Source organism: Triturus cristatus, chromosome 10 (assembly GCF_964204655.1).
Source record: "Triturus cristatus chromosome 10, aTriCri1.1, whole genome shotgun sequence".
Taxonomy (NCBI): Eukaryota; Metazoa; Chordata; class Amphibia; order Caudata; family Salamandridae; genus Triturus; species Triturus cristatus.
Window position 1 is genome coordinate 676910473 of NC_140593.1, and position 20297 is coordinate 676930769.

At 42.6% G+C, this 20297-nt stretch overlaps 1 protein-coding gene across 2 annotated transcripts in view; it reads left to right on the forward strand.

Annotated features, from left to right (window-relative positions):
- IFT140 (intraflagellar transport 140) overlaps positions 1-20297 on the forward strand; it is a 1808590-nt gene that overhangs the window by 838635 nt on the left and 949658 nt on the right. The window lies entirely within an intron of this gene.

Genomic DNA, 20297 nt, shown 5'->3' on the forward strand with positions numbered 1-20297 from the left:
TTTCATTTACATGTTTGGGTGCTTTTATTGTACAAAATTTAGTGTGACAGAAACCAATATTTCACATGGACATATAAAATAAGGAAAATATGTCACAAGTCCTCGTGGATAAATGGGTTTCATTATCAAAGTAACAGCCCCCCCCCAATCTACTCTGCAGTTTTACCATTGCGATGGCCACTAGGATGATAAAATAGTGGAGGACTAAATTATGTAGTGAAGCACATTACCTGGCATTATTATTTAGATCTATTTGAGCCAGAAACAACATTTTGTGCCAAATTATGTGGCCTGTGGGTTGAATCCATAATTATGCAGTAAATCTAACTGCCACAGAATTGCATACTTTGACTAGCGCTCACCATTGCCCATTGTTTTATTAACATACTACAATGAAAGTTAATCATAGTCTAACCATTCTAATTCCAATTAGTGCACAGTGTTAGCCGCAGCTTTAAAAGCTTATGTTCAACAACCTCTTACTTCTACAGAAAAAATATGTTTTAACACTGAAAAAAGTGTTTTCAAAACTACTATATTCATAACTACATAATTAAGTATTGTTCTCTTCTTTCACTTTCTATTTTGAATAAACCTGTCCCTGTTTGAGAAAAAACAATTTCCCATGCTAACTTCCTAAAAATAGACATTATGTATAAAATACATTATGGATAACATGTAATATGGTCTTGTGTTGCTATGTCAGATTCTGTTAGCGTTTTCAAACCACTTAGCTTGCTCATCTGCATCTTTTTCCTCTACTTAAAGACCCGATGAACAGAAATTCATCAAATTTGGCAGGAAGTAGAACGTTACTCAGATGCTTGCCATGGCTTTGTTTGGTAAAAAGCCGTTCAGTATTGTTTGATATATTATTCTTATTAAAAGATTTCAAGTGGGCTTTATTTAAAGGGTTCATTGTAGAGATAACTTGAAAACATTATTCATTTGCTTATAACATTAGTGCTTTTTGATGAAATGCACAAAATTTAGCATACATTTACTTACTTACTCGACATATTTTTCCTCCTAATGGAGGGCCATCAAGATAACAAAACCGGTGTGGGAGAACACTTAATTTTTTTTTTTTTTTTGTTTAAACATTTTTTTATTGTTTTCTTACCAACATCCCAATACAATTCCCACAAGAGCACCAGCAACTCACCGGAGAGTAGTACATACGACATTTCAGCCAGTTATGCAGTGGGAAAGTTACACTTCCCGCGTGGGCGCCCCCTCCCACTCCCTCCCGCGACCCATGTCAGTGTGCCCCCGTCTTCCTGTCCCCCCCTGGAGAGACCCCCCCCATTACCATGACGCATATAGGGGTATTCAAACCTATCTCTATCAGCTCGGGCGTTCCCCCGGGTTCAGCCGTGTTGAATGTGTCCACCCACCACCGTGACCCCCTTCCTACTCTCCGCTTATCGCTTCCTCCTGTCGGTCGGGTATGCTCCCCTCTCCTATGTTTTCTGACATCAGCCCCTGAAGTTCAACCACCAGTGACTCCCATGCACGGGCCGTCGCTAACACCTTTTCATTGTTCCTCCTATGCGCTAATTGCAAGCGAAGTGTGCCCTCCGCGCCTGCCCATTTCGCGAACGCTGTCCTCCACCTCAGAAAGCTAGGCCCCACCCTTGACTTCCAGCGCATGCTGAGCTCCCTCTTGGCCATAATCAACCCTAAGTCACAGAACTTGCTAGTGGGAGAACACTTAAATGGTCTTTTGCTGAAAACGTAGGAACAATTTCTCAGATCTGCACAATAGTTGGCAAAATATTTAGCCTGCTTGGTTCCTTTCAGTAAGTCACGTTTCTTCTAGATTCATCGAGGAGGGCTGAATTTTTTACGGTGGGAATATCTCTCTTGGTGATACGTTTTACGCTGTTTGATGAATCTACATAAAAAATTTCCAGCCACACAGTATCCATGATTACATTTTGACATTTGATGGTTCTTGCAGATCTTCCTGAGGGATGGGTGGACATAAATGGAGGAGAAATTGGTGTTTTTAATTTTAACTCACATAGTAACATTTGCTGAAAATTCATCAAATACTGGTGAAGTTTACTCAAATGTGTGTCATTGCTGGTTTATTGTAAATTTGTTCAGGAGTATTTGAGCAATTATCATGACGAAAGGGTTTTTGGGCACTTTAAAGGGTTAATTCATAGTGACCAGGATGCCTGGGTTTGCTAGAGCCAAGATGTCTGCACTTTTTTGGAGCTCTGGCCTGGTCATGTTCCCTCCTTGCCCAACCAGATGGCTCCGGGGCTGGTGAGTCCTACTACAACAGGTAGGAGGCAATAAAACATGTCGCGAAAGATTTGCAGCATCAGTGTGGGCTCCTTGAAGTGACTACATCGAGTGCGCAACACTCCCCTGAAGCACTCAAGAATGGGCACAGGACACCAAATAGAGAGGAGTCAGAGGTAGTGAGCTTGAACTTTCCCTGTAGCATTGCTACTTGGAGAGATGGAGTGTGAGCCATAGAAAAGAGAGTCAAGGCGGCTGCTACAAAATACCCACACAATAACTGAGCTGGGGATTACATAATGTATGTATGTATGTATTTATTTCTTGTTAAGCGCAGCTGTCACCCAAAGGGTATCCTGGCGCTGAGACCCTATCAAACCATCGAAAGAAGTATTTACATTGCTCTTGGGAACAGGTAGGTCTTAAGATCCCTTTTAAAGGAGAGCAGATCTTGACTACTCCTCAGTGCCAGAGGTAGGGAATTCCATAATGTGGCGGCCGTATAGCTAAAAGCACGGCCACCCATCCTTACTCTAGTAATCCTGGGTGTCCTCACCAGGAACGCCGATGAAGATCTCAAAGGTCGGACAGTTTGATACCATGAGAAAAGATTCTGAAGTGGAATTGGTCCGAATCCATGCAACGCTCTAAATACAAGGCATAACGCCTTGAAAGCGATCCTCTGCTGTACCGGCAGCCAATGTAGATCAACTAAAGCTGCAGAAGAAGAGGCAGAGCGTGGTCGCGACAGAGCCAGTTTCGCAGCCATGTTCTGGATCCTCTGCAACTTAAGGATCAAAATTTTAGGACCTCCCAGAAGTAGTGCGTTGCAGTAGTCTAACTTACTGAGAATGGTACTACGCACTACCTCTGCTCTAGCACCTTGAGAGAGTATTGGTAAAATTTTGCGCAGGGCACGAAGCAGGCCCATGCAAGTCGCTGCGGTCTTATTGACTGAGACATCCAACTGTAGGCCAGGTTCAAACAACACTCCTAGGTTACGAGCCGATTTAGCGGCTTCCACCGAACCCGGAATAGAAGTTGGCCAAAAGTCATCAGGTAACGCACGAGGAAAGCGATCAGGAGAGCAATGGAGAACCTCCGTTTTTGACCCATTGAATTGAAGTGAGTTAGCTCGCAACCATTCTGCTGTGGCCGACATACAACGGTGAAAGGTGTCCTTCGAAACCGACTCACTGCCCTCAAATGAGAAAATCAATTGCGTGTCATCGGCATAATTGATGACTGATATGCCGAATGACTTGATTAGTTCTATGAGGGGTCGGAGATATAGATTAAACAGGATCGGACTAACCGCCGACCCTTGAGGGACACCCTGGTTCACCTGTCGAGTGGCTGATCGAAATGGTGGTAAAGCTACAGCTTGCTGTCTGTTACTGAGATAGGACGTTAACCAGCTTAGGGCTAGATCGGTTACTCCCACGCTTTGGAGACGATCCAAGAGAACCTCATGATCAACCGTGTCGAACGCGGCCGACATGTCGAGCAGCACTAGACCTGCCCCTATCGACCCGCGTTCGTAGGTCGTCTAACACGGTAACCAATGCGGTCTCAGTGCCGTGGGCCGGTCTAAAGCCAAATTGGGCTGCATCCAGACAGGAGTTTGTTTCCAGATAGTTAGACAGGGCTCTCGTGACCCATCTCTCAAGGATTTTTATCACAAATGGTAAAAGCGAGATGGGTCTATAGTTGGCCGAACATGAAGGATCTAAAGAAGCCTTTTTTAATAGTGGAGTTACTATTGCCAACTTCCAACTATCTGGGACTATCGCTGTCATCAGTGACTGACAGCAGATAGAGTAGAGTGGGGGAAACAACTCATCTTGAAATGCCTTCCAGATCTTATGAGGCATTGGATCAAGTGGTGAACCTGAGGATACTCCGTTGGCCAGAACACCGAATTCCTCTAACGAAAAAATGGGAAAACAAGGCAAGTGAAAGGAGTCTACCTTGTTGTTGTCCCATACAGGCGCCGAGTAGCAAAGGGATTCCAGGGGGAGAGGCAGCGATGACGCCAGCTGTCCAGGCACTGAAAGCCCACTCAAAATGGTCCTAATTTTCTCCTCAAATGCAAGGGCCAGAGAATCACACAGATCTTATGAAGCCGGGATAGCTGGGACTGTACAGGATGGATTAGATAAGTTATTAACCATCTTGAATAGGGTCTGCGATTTATTAGTGGCCTTCCCCAAGGTATCTTCTAAGAACTTTGCTTTAGCACTTCTTAGCTGGGTCTTATATACCTGCAGGGCCACTTTATATGCTACCCTATCCAACTCCTTATATCCTCTCCTCCAAGTACGCTCAGCCTGTTTACAGCGGATCTTATGCTGTCTGAGATCATCATTAAACCAGGCATTAGCTCCTCAAGGTCTATCCCTCACCCTCCGCAGAGGGGCCAGCTCCTCTAGAGATGTCAGAATTTGCTGACAGAGGGCAGCATAGCTCTTGTCCACACTATCCTCCACCAAAAAACCCCTAGGCAGTAGAGTAGGGCGGATCGGCTCTCTAAGAAGGCGAGCCCATTGGCGATTAAATTTAAAGCCACTTGAGTTAATTGATTTTAACGGAGCAGGCAGAACAATGGACATATTAATCAATGAGTGATCTGTCCAACACTGCTCCAAGACCTCTTTCACTACGACCAGTTCCCTCTCGGCAAAGACCAGGTCTAACGTGTGCCCCTTAACATGAGTGGGTGATAGAACCATCTGTATAAGTTGAATGTTACTGCACGCTTGACAAAGCTCTCTATAGGCCAGATCTTGAGGGCCACAGGGCCAGAGGTTAAAGTCTCCCAATATTAGAAATTTAGCATGGGAGTTTGAAAGGTCGTAGATCAAATCAACCAGTGCCTGAAGGGAAGTTACGGTCGAGGAGGGAGGTCTGTAGCATAGCAGCCCTGCAATCAAGGTGCCGCTCTGGGCCATAATAGAGAAGCCCATGAGCTCAAACCCTGACACTTCTTTTACTGCCAATTCCACAAGGGAGATTGAATCTTTAAAAATATAACCTACTCCACCCCCCCTACCAGAGACTCGAGGCATGTGTCTTATAAGATAGCCCGGTGGGCAAGCCCAACCGAGTTCCAGCCCACAGTCCGCCGTGGTCCATGTTTCAGTTACAAATAATATATCCAGATGTGAGGATTCTATTAAAAGAGCTATCTCAGCATGATGCTTCACGAGGGAACGAACATTCAGTAAGCCACAGGAAAGGATCCTGTGAGATGATGGACATAGCCAATGTTGAGCGTCATCCTCCGTACGGTACGATGAATTATTGCAGTCCTCGCGATTGCCTACCAAGTGAGTGGCCACGCGAGCACCCGCTCGCGCACCGGGAGCACCCGGGACGTGAACGGGCGCAAACGGGCTTACCTCTGGCGCACCTCCGGCGCGTCTACGGTGCGTCCGCTGCGCGCATCCGCTGCGCGCCTGCTCACACATGCCTATTTAGAATATAACGCCGCGCGGGCTTCTGGCTGCTAGAGCCTCTAGCCCCGACCAAGATGGCGCTTACGAGTGGCCCAAGCGTCAGCACCCACCCAAGAGGCCTGGTGAAGGCCGGGGCAAAGGTGGCGTACAGCTCTGCATTCAGGGGAGTGAAGCCCTCTTATTTGTGGATCCCTAGTCTCCATGCTTAGGCCATTGGGAAGGATCTGTAAAGCAGTGGATTTCTAGGACTCTCATTCCATGTGGGGAAGGGGCCATTGTGGCTCTTCAAGCCTTTTTTGATCTTGATGTGCTGGCTGAAAGGTAATGGAAAATTAAAAGCGAAGTAAGATTTGTTTCAAGTCATTCTCTGGAACATAGAGTGGTGGCTAAAGAAGGTAAAAGAGGCACCCTAACAAGATGCCGAAAGAGTTGAACAGGTCTTACTGCAGTCAATACTTGTAGAGCATTTTGATGTGGATCAAAAATCAGTGAAAATTGAAGCAGCAGTTAAAGCATTAGAAGAGACGTTGGAGGGGATTGCAACCAGGGTCCGAGCATTAGTGCTGGCTACAGAAAATATGGCGATCCAGATTTAATAATGGAGAGCCAATACAGTCTAATAAAAGCAACCATGGAAGTCCAGTAAGAATTTACAAACTGTGTGGTTAACTATATAGCGAAATTAGATGCCTGACTACAGGTTTTGGACTGCGGAGGGGCTGTCATGTATGAATGCTAGGTATGATCCCATTGAGTTTTGAAGAATCGTTGGACACAGCAATGTAGAAGTTAAAGATAGACCTTCTGGTATCTTTGGAGACAGGTGGAGTTTGACATGTTGCTGGTAAGCAGGACATGCAGACTTCCACAGATCCATTTGCGGGGAGCTAGAGGAGCTGGAGAAACTTGGATGGTGGTTCTAAAATCTCCAGAAACCCTTACACATAAACCTAAGGCAGCCATTGTAAGAGGGAGGTACTGCTCGAGCGGAATTGCTGTTCTTTCTGGATCTCGCTCTAACATACTGGCAAGAAGGAATGAGCCACTGGTCATTAAGAAAATAACTAAATATCAGGATATGGGAAATCTCACTGGGGTCCTTGGGAAAATATAAGTTGCTTTTCCAGGTTGCGAGATTTGTCTCTTTCTGGTCTATGCAGCTTAGGTGTTTTTCTTGGGTCTTGCCGAGGATGTTAGATGGCTCTTAAGTGTTCCCAATCATCGGTGGGGTAACCCAGTGAGTAGGAGGAACAATCATTCATCCTGTTGACAGCGAGATGTGCCTTTGTAGGGCAGTGGTGAGAGCAGATGTATTTTTACTACTGTATAAATAAAATTGTGCTTCTTCTGCACCTTCCCTTTTTTTGCCCCTCTTAAGTTTTTTGCAGTATTCTTACTGTATGTATTTATATTTGGTATATTATAAATATTTGAAATAAATTGAGACTGACGTCTGTTTCTAGAGGTGCACTTTTTTCTTTATATTACATTGTTTTGTAGACCCTTCTACGTACCCTGGATTTTTATTTGGTGTAATGAAAATTATTGAAACGTAATTCATAGTGGCGAGGCTCTGCAGTCAACCACATTGCCACTAGCTGTGCGCAGCCACTTGCTATGTGTCAGTTGAGTGCTCATGGAGTTTGGACATAAAATGCACTGTATCCTCCAAAAATACTAAGTTCACTTTTAGGAACCGTTATATTTTTTCCTACTTTTAGCACTTAATGAATCTGAACCAACAGCACAAAAATAACCTCTCTAAAACCAAATAGGTTCTACACCTGCCATAATTGCAACATCTGCAAATTTAGGGTTATTAAAAATACCTCATTGAGATGCATGAAAGGCCCCAAATATAAGATACGTTCCTTCATCAACTTCAATAGAATCCATGTAATGTACCTCATGGCCGTGCCAAATGGGTTACATCGGCACAATTATATTTTTAAAGAATAGAGTGCAAGAGCATTATAGAAATAACCATAGAAATGTGACTTTATGCAACCCCTGGTCAAACATTTTAACAAACACCACACCCACTTTTGCAAATGTAAGTTTTTACAATTGGCTAAATTAAGCTCTAAAACTGGAGATAGGTAAATCTCGGGCAAACACTGTTTGAACAAAGAAGCAGAGGTGCACTACTGGTTACTATAGGACTCTGTTATCTCAGTTCTCCCAAAGCACTCCTAACTAATCTATAAACTCTGAACAAGAAACAACAGCAATGGTTAGACCAGACACACTACAGGTATTTTGAACTGTTAAACACATTTACTTGTCACATTGTGAAAGTTCTGAACTCTAGACTTTAAATTGTTTGAAACTGCTGCTTTTGAGCTACCCTTTCCTAAAATATGCAGTAGATCTTCAAAATAATTCACTGTTTCCGTTTTGTGATGTGAAATATTGTATAATTACCACTTTTCTATGCCAAATCAATTATGCAAATGACTGTTGTATGTATACAATAGTAAAATGACTAATGTTAGGAATTTATCATGTTGATGTTATTTTAATTCCCTAATACTATCAGGTATCTAGTTGTGCTTCACTGAATTTGGTACATAGTGGAGGTGGAATATTTCCGCTAATTATAGCTCCAGTTTATCTCATTACTAATTTCATAGCATTGTGTCCAAATGTTTAATTTGTACATCTGCCTTCTCCTGAAACTTATCAACTCTGTCGGAGTATTGGGCATGAATTATGAGGATAACACTCAGCTTATTATCACTACAGATAGTGCTAGGTATGAACCCTTAGGTCCTTTTCCCAGAGATGTATGACAGTGGGTTTCAGTTGGTTGCAGTTGAATGCCTTAAACTGTAACGCTGAAAAAACAGAGGTTTTGTGGCTACAAAATCAGCAGACCCTGAGTATGGAAAAGTAATAAGATACATATATGCACTGTAGTGTGTATTATCACATTGTAGATTGCCATAGTTAAATATTTATGGACTACAAAATATGGTCAGATGCCCTGATTATGACTACTTCCTCCATGGCTCCTCCAACTTACAGGACTACTCATTCCTAAAGGCGCTGTCAACACCTCATGCTTTGATGGTTCTCTTTAACAACAATTTTTCTGTCTACTTAGTATATGTATTTAGACAATAGACCCACAACATGTTCTAATGCAACATAACTAATGCACCATATCCTGACACAGGTGGCTTCATGTTACAATTCGTTTTGGGAGATGCAGCCACCTTCCATCGATGCTCCTTGTCTTACCTTTCCTTTGTCATGGCAGATAACCCAATATGGATGATCATAAACCTCTCCAGATTCTAAATGGCTACACAGGGTCAATGAAATCTACAATCTTTATACTTCTGTGAGCACAAATTATGTTTTAAGTGTCCTTTCTATTGAGTCCCCTTGACCCCACACTTCCTCTCTTCCTTGCTTCACCTTGTGCCATATTCCCTCCACTTGACGACTCCAGCTTGTAGTGTAGTTCCTATATCCCTGATAGGCTCTGCGCATTGGAATAATATACACTCTAGTTTTGACATAGGACTGAGGTCAGTATGTCTCTATCGAGTACATTAAACTTAATTACTTGTGTGTGCCAGCTAACTCAGAGGTCACTAGAAAACTTCTTGAATAAACAAGAAGGGATTAGTTTCTGACAACCGCATAAACATGACAACTTAGTTTCCCTTAGAATCGGAACAATCTCAGAATCGTGGAAACAATAGATAACAGTTTCACTCAGTCAATCGTGCATGCTTCGTTTCTATAGAGTTACACAGAAATAGATAGACGGGCGTTTCAATAAAAAGGGTTTATTGAACAGTCTTATTTCTCGTGCAAGAGATATGAACTGCTACAATCGTAAGACAGAATGCGAAATATAATATGTACAACGTTAGCAGTAAGATAAAATAATACTGCAATAGCATGGTTTGTAGCTATGACAGATATTCATAAAAATACATACATAAATAACACATGCTAAAATGTTAATACTCGTCTGATGCTTCTAGCTAGTTCTACCCCAGTGTACCTAACCTAAGTGTAGTATGAGGAAAGAAGTAGGTGCTGTTTGTCTATAGTCTAGTTTAGCTATAGTTGCCAAGATTTGCCTAAAGTCCCTCTAGGTTCTAGTCCGCTCCATACCTTAGAATGAGTGAGGTTGGAATCTCTTTCCGATCTCGATCTCTAACACCCCGCAAGGGGAGTCAGAAACACTGGAGCTGGATTCTCTGCGAGGAGTATGACAGCGTCTGGTCAGTGCTTTAGGAATGCCAGTATTGACGTAAAGGTCGGGCAGAACAACATCGTGAATGAACCCCTAAGGAATAGATGTTTATGCATAATAAATGAGTTCTTGGAGAAATCAATATCCAAGCAAGGGGAAGTCCTAAAGGCTTAAGAGTCTGGCTTTCCAAGAACTCTTTGTGACGTAGATGAACGGATGTAGGTGGCCATGCCTGTATTTGGTTAGCATGGATAATGCCTAAATAAGGGTAGGATTTCTATGCCTAAATATGGGCAATGCGAATTGTGCCTATATAAGGACATAAATCGGGAAACCTATATACGGTAACTAAATCGACACACAACACCCACTCCACTTTCGTATGAACGACATTACTAAATCCTAAACATGCTAAAGATATCTAAAATATAGCTACATATGGATTGCTAAGAACATGTCTAAAAATACATTGTAAAATGCATAAAAACTATTGCCATGCATAAAAATGCACTGGTGCTGTACATATAAAAGCCATGTTTTATTCTAAGCATATATTTACATTGAATGCTAAATGAATGAACATACATATATATACACATTATGAAATGGCTCGTCAATACAGAAGAAAAAAGGCCGAAACCATTTCATGCTAAGTTACATAAATCAATTGGTATTGACAAGGTGACATATTGTCTCTGAAAGTGTATCAAAGAATTCTGTTCTCTATGAATAGTTCTACTATAAGCAGATTACTGTGCCATAAAAAGAAAAATTCTAATTTAAAAAAAAAATTAATCATAGGTAAAAGTTCCAAGTTTAGTCTTTGTTTTGAAAAATGAAGGCCAAATACAGAGGTTTCCCAGTACACTGTGTGCTGAATCAAAAGGCAGTGTATGAGAATGGAGAAAATATGAAATCTTCTAACCCTGTAGACAAAAAGTCATCTACCGTTGTAGGTGGAAGTTGGATTACCTCATTTAGAACACTAACCGCACATAGATGAGAAGCATCGCCTTCAGCATTGATCGCATCAGCAATATTCGTATTGGATGTTACCTGCGTGCCTGTTGTTTCCTCTCGTACCTCAGTAGTAGCAATTTGTGTCTGTGAGATCTCAATGAATGCCGTCATCAGGATTGGTAGCCGCTGGGGACAACACACAGCATGGGCCGTCTACCGGGTCTACAGAGTATCGATATCCGTAGGCATGACTGATGGGAGTGTTAGACAGATGTCTAGCACGCATTCTTCACCGCAAAGCAGGCAGCGTAGAACAGGTAAGATGCAATCTTGCCAGATTGGTCTGAATGACAGAAACCATGTGGCATTTAATTCTCGTAGACGAGGTAAACCTAAAATTTGGACGATGCGCTCACGACAAATCATCTCCAATAGAGCTCTCTCTATGGTGCTCGGAGTGACGTTGATGATTTTGCTTGCCATATCGGAGCAGTAGGATCAAAAATAGGATCCCTGCAACGAGTCCAAAAAGTAGTGGCAGTCCGCCAAACACAGAGTGCACGAAGTTGGGAATTATTCCGAGGACTGCTTGAAAAGGTGCTAACAGTCCTGAACACACCGTCTTAAATACATGTACAATACCGCTCGTATCAGACATGTTTAAGATGTGTTCCAACATTTCTGAGAAATGTATAGGGCAGTTTGTATTCAAAAGGGCTTGTATCTCGGCAGAAGTCCTTGCGACTTGTAGATCATAGGTTTCTTTGGCCGAGGTCAGTGGCACAGTTTGTTGTAAAAGAATGGCTTTCATTCTGCTTAGAGTATCAATTCGTATAGAAGAGATGTTCAGTGAAGGCCATAGAGGCGACTCCCTGACTGTCTGTATTTGTGGAAACAAGACTTGCATACAGCAAGTGACACTGGATGTAACCGTTACTAGATATGGGATACCCGGCAACATGCCACAGCAGCTGTGATCATTCAACATGAGGTAACTTCCATTTGAAAGTAGTCCAAAAATTTGAGTAATCACTGCAGCTGGTGAGGCTTGCAGGTGACAGGATAAGTTTGTAGTGGAACCATCGCAGGCCCCGTGTAAATTCATACCCTGACAAAGGAGAGAACCTCTTAGTGCGTTTTCACAGTTTGTACCGCTAAGAAACACTTCACGCCCCCCACTGCAACATCTATGTGTGTAAGGTAAATCCCAAGATGTCTTGATGTATTCTTTACCCACCTTTCATATTTGCCTGCTGGTATATGTTTTAGGCAATATTAAAAATGAAAAGTTGTAACAGGCAGAGTAATTTTACCTTGTATGATCCACTCAGTAGCTGGTTTTTCTGCCACCGTGAATGGTAATTTTTCCAATTTTTCAATGCTCAGCACCATATAGTCTGCTCCCCTTTGTGCCAGTTTGATCTGTTTATCAGTGAGATTGAATTCTGAAAACAGTGACGTAGTGTTGATTAAACGCCAAGGCACATAGCCTGAACGCAAGTTTTGGAGCGTCCAGCCTAATAGCATTATAGAACGTAATTGAGACTGACCATGTTGCAGCATGACCAAGTCTTGTTCCATAATGTCTATGGCAGAAGACACAATGCTGTCCAATGAATATATCCTGGACGACAGAGCCGTTAACCCATTGTCTACTACCGAGAGAGATTTCTCTAAATTAATACGATCAATTTCTCGTATTCGTTCTGCAGTCTCTGCTTGGGTAATCTTCCATATTTCATTATAAGCAGCGTAGATTCCGGCAAATATGAAATGTTTTTGATGCGGTTTTCCCGGTCCTACAAGAATTCCCTAAGTTTTGCGCCTTCTTTAAGTAAAGATAAGTGTTGTTTTACATCCTGCAGTGTAGCTTTCTGTAGCCAATCAAGGCAGAGTTTCCCTACACTGTATGTTGTTACTACCCCTGGATGCTGTCTTTGAACTTAGCGTGGGTCTGGCCTATTGATAGTGAAACCCAGTGTTTTGTTCAGGAATCGATCTTGACAGTTGTTTGTATCTGTAGGCCAGAGCAACCATTTTTTCCATTCCGGATCTGATCTGTTGTGATGCAAAATATTATGTACGTCGACCTCCCCCCGTGTATTGCTATTACTTGCAGGTATAGGTATGGTCGGTGTGTTCATGTGTTTGATCTTGGCTAACCCAAGGCAAGATGTTTGTTGGATGGTGTCATTCAAAAACATAATTTGCTCAGGGATGATAAAGGCTCTAAACAAAGCTTCTACCCCCTGCACTTGCCAATCTTTTGTACCCCAGACAGATTTTGTCTCAATGTTGTCTTTCCAAAAGCCGAAACCCTGTCTAGACAGTTGGGCAATAAAGGCTGCAGAATAAATCTGTTTTGTATTGGTTAACATATTTTTCGTTCCTGTCTTGTTCATATTCTTAAAATAAAACGATTCTGGATTTGATAAGTTGAATCCTGAAAAATATGGAAATTTCATTGCAAAAGTTTTTGAGCTACACTTTGGAGGTGTAGGACAATGTTCCCATTGATTATACATAAATACATTTCCAGGTGATGCAGTTTTATGCAAGAAATGATGACCATAGTGGTTATAACAATACATTTGTTCATAGTCTGATGAACCCTCTAAATATTCATGATTTGTGAATACTGCAGTCATTTCTAGATCAGACATCATGTTATTAACAGTCTCGAAGTCCCAATCATCACAAAAGGTACTAGAGGTAATAAAGTCACTTAATGAAATTTTAAATAAGTGTGGAATCTTCAAATGTTCCGACGGGCAAAAAATGTCATATTCAGTTCTGTCCCAAACTATACCATCTGGTATAGGAACGGCTGTGATGTTGACTGCTGACAAGTCTCTTGCTTCACGATGGGATGATTTGTGTGGCTGGAGAAGTAAGTTCACTCTTTTACTTGCTGTGTCCATTTGAATATATCTTCCATTTATCAGCATACCCAGAGTTATTACCAGAGCTAACCAAAGTAGAAAGAAGAATATTCCCAAAACAATCCATAGTTCAATCCATGGTGAAACCAGATAAGACTTTTTCAGGAAATGAAAAAAGTCTGTTGCTTGTTCTTTGAAAGTTCTTTGTGCTGGCGTCGTTTCAAGTTTGCTGGGATCCTCAGAAAAAGTATCAAAGTTAATGAAATAGCCAGAGGCAGTTCTGTCAATGGTTGGAATTGCATCTGATTAGTTGAAATCGCTGGAACCAGTTGATCACTTGTTACTTCATTGTAGACAGAGGTATCAGGACGAACCGTTATTTGGGTCTCAAGAGGGACGAGTTCCATAGCTTTGTTGCTTAGTCCTTCATTTCTCACTGTAGAATCTTCAGAGGTGATGAGTCTCTCAGTTTGAACCTCTTGGATTGTAGCTAGCGGAGTGCACCTGCTACATTGTCGGAACCCACTTGGCCTACTGCTTAGTATCGGCCACATAGTGTGGTTTGATCAGTTCGATGGACACAAATCTTTTCTCCTTTTTACCAGCAAAGGGCGGCAGTAGTACTGTTCTTGATCCGTGGATTGCTAGGACAGGTACTGGTTGTCTGCAAGAAGGCTCAAATTCCTTCTTGTCCGCGATCTTTTCTCTGACTAGATCACCAAGCTTTGGGATCCAGACAGGCCTTGCTGGGACGGTTGGTTTTTCCCCAGTGGTGGTTGGCTTCAGAAACACGTTGCTTTGTTTCGATCTTAGTTCATTTAAGTCCTGTAAAACAGCCAAACGATCTTTGATATCAAACTTTTTATTTTCCACCACTGTGCCTTTCATGTCAAGGTCTGGAATCAACATTCTAGTTCAAAATAGGACTTCATATGGAGGGACACCCCCTAGAGAACTTCTTGGCAAATTGTTTAATGAGCGTTGGACCCCATAAAGATGTTTGACCCACCCATCACCCGAACCGAATACCCTAGCTGTTATAGACTGTTTTGTGTCCCAGGTTTTTTCTTTCCACAGCAGAATTTCTCTCAGGATGGAATGGAGAAGAATACCGCAATGCTACGCCCAAACTGGCCATGGCTTCTTTGTAAGCTTGAGAGCTAAACGCAGGACCCTGGTCACAATGTAGTGTGCCAATTGCGTATGTGCCGATAAAGACTCGCAAATGTTTTATAACAGTTCGAGCGTCAGCCGAGCGCTGAGGCCACATCCACCTTGAACACGAATCCACTGCGACCATGATATATTTATAGTTACCATCCCTTTGTAAGGGACCTCAGTGGTCCAGGTAAACACATGCTAATGGTTTATCTGAAATTAACAGGGGCGTCTGCGCAGGACGTTTCACAGTAGAGACTTTCATCTTCTGGCATATTTTGCAGTCAAAAACATAATTCCTGGTCTGTTTCCTAATGCCTGGCCACCAGTATCTCTGTTTTAATAACGATACTGTGGCGATCCCTTCATATGCTGCTAGGATTAGTCCTAATCTATGTTCCATGTTTGGTATTACCCTATCCCCCACTCCAGGCATTCGAGCAAACGGAACATTGTTCGCATCAATTATATATGAGTATTTGAGTGGAATCTTTTAGGTAACACTGCACCGCTGCCTTTGCTTGAAGCATTGACAGCCAGTACTATTTCACTGTCTATTTTTGTTTTTGAACGAGTGATTGCAGAGCCAGAGCCCCTTTCGCGGCTTCATCAGCCAATTAATTCCCTTCATCGTGAACGTCATCACGTTGATGACTCAGCGTGTGTATCACATGAGTGTTTTGTAGTCCATTTCGCAACTGAACTACTTGTTCCCAAAGTGTTTTATGCTTGATTGTGCCACCTTTTGCATCTTTGAAACCATTTTGAAGCCAATTCTGTAAATATTCATTGTATGATTGAACACAATAAAAAGAATTGCACACTATGAGTGTGGGGAATTTGCGATCCGTATTTTCAAGTGCCATTTTAAATGCTTGTAGTTCAGCTCGCTGAGCTGTACAGTCTCCCAGAGATTGCGTTTTTGTGACCATAGGTCTAAATTTGCCATCGAGCATACAACCTTTAACAATCGCGCATGCTGCACTATAAGCTTGCTTACTTGCCGTAGCGGGTTGTGCAGATCCGTCAGTATAAATTATAAATTCATACCAGTCAAGAGGGAGAATTTCAGTAGGCAATTCGTGTTCGGATTGCAGGAATGCTTGTGTTTTTAAATAAGGATCAAAAACATATTCAACATCAGTTGCAGCAAGAGAATTAACCCACTGTATCCATCTTGGATGTAAAGTTTTTGCATTCGGAATACTCGCTTTTGTTACTGCCTCTAAGGCTGGTACAGGGGTTACGACCATAATGCGTTTTCCCTGTGCTAGGGCTCTTTCTTTTGCTACAGCGGTTTGAACTGCTGTCAGAATTTTTTCTGTCGATGTAAATTTCATTTCTGCTTGCGTATACAAATGTGATTTGTATGCAATTGGTACTTTTTCACCTTCGTTAAAAGTTAAGTAGGTGAATCCACATTGACCCGGAATGATTCGGATCACTAAGTTGCGTATGTTTACGCGTGTTTGTAAGTGTTTCGTTGCTAACATGTCAGCTTGAAGTGATCGCAGGATATCTATGTTTTCCTGTGTCCAATGTGTGATTTTAAAATCAGGTTTGATTAATTTGTAGATAGGTTTAACCCTTTCTGCGTAGTTTAGAATGTATGTTCTCCCAAAGTTTAGGAAACCTAGAATCGACAGTAAGTTTTTCACTGTTTTTGGAGGTTGGAGCAGCGCACACTTTTCTAAAAAGTTGGCTGCCAGGCTTTTGCCTTCACTTGATAGTTCATATCCTAGGAAAAGGACGTTGAGATGAGCAATTCTCGATTTTTTTTTAACTGAATTTATAACCTTCAGAGGCGAAGCCCAGTATAATGGTATTCACCCTGTTCAAGTGCCTGTTCAGGTCATCGTCTGTCAGATAGATATCATCGACATATGATAATGCCTTGTCATCATAAATTTGTAGTAACTCTGTTACCCTTGCTGAGAATAACCCTGGACTATTCTTGAATCCCGGGGAGACGACAGAATTGACGCTGGGTCCCCATTATTGAGAAAGCTGTCAAATACCTACTTTCAGGTTGTATGTTGTGACAAAAGAAACCGTTAGAAATTTCTAATGTGGTTTTATATTTTTTACTCACAATGTTATTCATTAATGCTGTACTATGTGCATTTTGCACTGCAAATGTTTTACAACAAGAGTTTAGGTGACTGTAATCCAAAACTAGACGATATGTATTGTCTGGTTTGGAAACAGGAAACAAAGGATTGTTCATTGAAGAGGTGCATGTTTCAATCACCCCTTGTTATTCAAGTTGATCTAAGATCTCCCTGACCTGTTTTTTAGCTTCTTTCTTAATTGGATACTGCCTTTGTGCAGTTGGTTGATTTTTTAACTGGATCTTATGGTGAGGTGAGTCCTCATCCCATCCTACATGATTTTTGTATAATGCTGGGGCTTGGGCCACTGCCCATTTCCTGGCATAAGTATATGTTCGAGGCATATGAGCTGCAGATTACACACTTTTGCATAGATCGCCATCTGGTGTTGGGCCTGGATGTTTGCAGTTTGTTTTTCTGTGTGGAACTTAAATATAGTTCTCACAAGGCTAATGGGACCGCCTTTCGAACCCTTGCATAAATGTGAACTGCAATTTCTCACATGGAAAACAGCTTTCCTTGTAGCCATCACTTCCCTTAGAAGGGTCAGTGAGATGCAAGCACTTACTGTACAAGAACCTTTTCTCCAAATGCACCGGAACAAGGTTGTCCTCCATACTAACCCAAAATTCCTACCCAAAGTCATTTCCCCCTTTCATCTAAACCAATCGGTAGAATTACCGGTTTTTTTCTCGCAACCTCAAACTGTTGCAGAAAGGGCTCTACACACACTGGATGTTAAAAGGGCCTTACTTTAGTATATCCAGAGAACACAACCTTTCAGAAAGACAAAACAACTGTTTGTCTCTTTCTCTCCACCACATAAAGGCAACCCCATCTCTAAATCAGGGATAGCTAGGTGGATGGAAAATGCATACAGATTTGCTACCACAAGGCAAAACGCACGCTATCTGTTCCCCCTAAAGCCCACTCTACACGAAAGATAGGGGCTTCTATGGCTTTTTTAGGGAACATACCATTAGATGATATCTGCAAAGCAGCTACATGGCCAACACCGCACACTTTCACTAAACATTACTGTGTAGATGTGCAAACCAAGCAACAAGCTAGTGTGGGCCAGGCTGTACTAAAAACACTTTTTCAAACCACTGCAACAGATACCGGTGGTCGCCGCTAAGGTTGGGAACTGCTATATAGTCTATGCAAAAGTGTGTAATCTGCAGCTCATATGCCTCGAACGGAATATGCTACTTACCAGTATGCATCTGTTCTTGGCATGTAGAGCTGCAGATCTACACACGCCCACCCGCCTCCCCAGCTACCTGTATCTGTTCCAGTCTATCTTATTTAGATACAACACACATGGGTTTCTTCACTATTATTACTACGCTCCATCTTTCCCTGTTGGCTAAAAACAATCGGAGGATGGAGCCGAAGCCCATGCGCAATACGAACCAAGGGAGGAGTCACCGACCTCGTGACTTCCAAAGACTTTCCAAGAGGAAAAACAAACTGCAAACATCCGGGCCCAACACCAGATGGCGATCTATGCAAAAGTGTGTAGATCTGCAGCTCTACATGCTAAGAACAGATGCATACTGGTAAGTAGCATATTCCTTTAAATGTACTGGAACATGGTTAAAGAAGTCTGGCATAATGATGTCTTCGCCATGTGGGCACTCTCTGACAAATTCTGGTGGCCAGTCCTGTTCTGCTAGAACTATATCATAACCCTTTGAAAGTCGCTCCCAAAAGAGTGCTTTCACGTTTCTTAGTATGTCTCCCTCCATCCGGAGAGTTATTTCATAACCTTTGTGGAGAACTAACCCTGGTGTCTGCAGTTTCAACTCGAATGTCTTCATTCAAGTCCACGGTCTCCAGAAGTTCCTTCGGGTTCTGGCAAGCTATTGATACTTCTGCTGCGCTGTCCAATATTGTCTGAGCCCATTCTCCGTTCTTGAGTTGCGTTCTCAGAATCCTCGGCATGTCTGATCTTCAGACCTGCTACTTTCATCTTGGAGAATTGAGGTTTTGGTTTGTTTTCTGAACGTGTTGATCGTCTTTGGACTTCACGCGTTCTTCTTTTCGATCTGACCATCCTCTTCTTTCGGATGTCTGTGACGATATCTGAAAGGTACGAGAGGAATGTGTATCAGTATCTTGATACCTGTCAATTTTCTCAAATTATCCCTATTCCTGAGGTTATACTTCCTCTCAGAGGGCTCCTTTTGAGGAGACCTACCTCGGGATGGAGAATCTTTCTCTTTTGAATGTTGTTTGTTATTTTCCCACTTCTTTTTAGGAATGAATCATGTTTATTATGTGGGCACAAAAAACAGATACACAGCTATACTGCCTACATCTGTGCGCCGGCAGAGCGAAAATTGTAGAGATAGACACAGCGTATAGGTCTACATCCCCGAAGCCGACCTCGCAGTGAAAATAAGCCAGAGTGAGCCAGGTAGGCGCAAATTGAAGCACCACTTTTATATAACAAAACAGGAATAAAGAAACAAGCCCCCCACCCATAACCTCCCCCCACCCACCCTCTGCATCAGTTCTGATCAGACAAGGCCGTCATTCATGTCTCCACCTAGGGGTCGCAAAACCAGTTTGTCACTTCCCACTGCGCCTGGAGGCTCCAGAGGTACAAGGCGCAAGATTTGCAAATATTTTGGGCACGTAACTTCCCTCATATCTTTAGTGAGGATCTGCAAAAAGGGAGCCCACAACTTTGGAAAGTCCGTGCCTTTCCCCTCCACACTTAGGGACATCCGCTCCATCGCTAAGAGTTGTCAAAGCTTCTGGATCCAGTCTCGAGGATCTGGGATAGTCAATGATCCCCAGTGCGCTAAGACCACCTCTCGCTCTGCCAGCAAAGCCATCACTATTTGTTTACCTCTTAGCGACTTCAGCGGGAAGAACTTAGGATGGGGAAGACCTAGCAAGGTGTGCTCGGGCGTACGCGGCAAAAGGATCTGGAAAGCTGCATCGATATCATCAATTATTGCATTCCAATAGCGCACTAGTTTGGGGCAGCGCCAAAGCAAATTCACCAGAGTGCCCACAGAACCACACCCACGCCAGCAGAGATCTGACTTGGAATTGTCCCACCTCTAAAGGCACGCTGGTGTATAATACCAGTGAGTAATAGGTAGATTCGGCCCCTGCTGTGTTGGATGCAGTATGATGCGCCCTATAAAAAATGTGGTCCCACTCCTTGTGTGACAAGGGCCTCCCCAGGTCAGTTTCCCACCGAACTTGCGCTTTGGTGAGGCGCCTCTGCGCTTGAGAC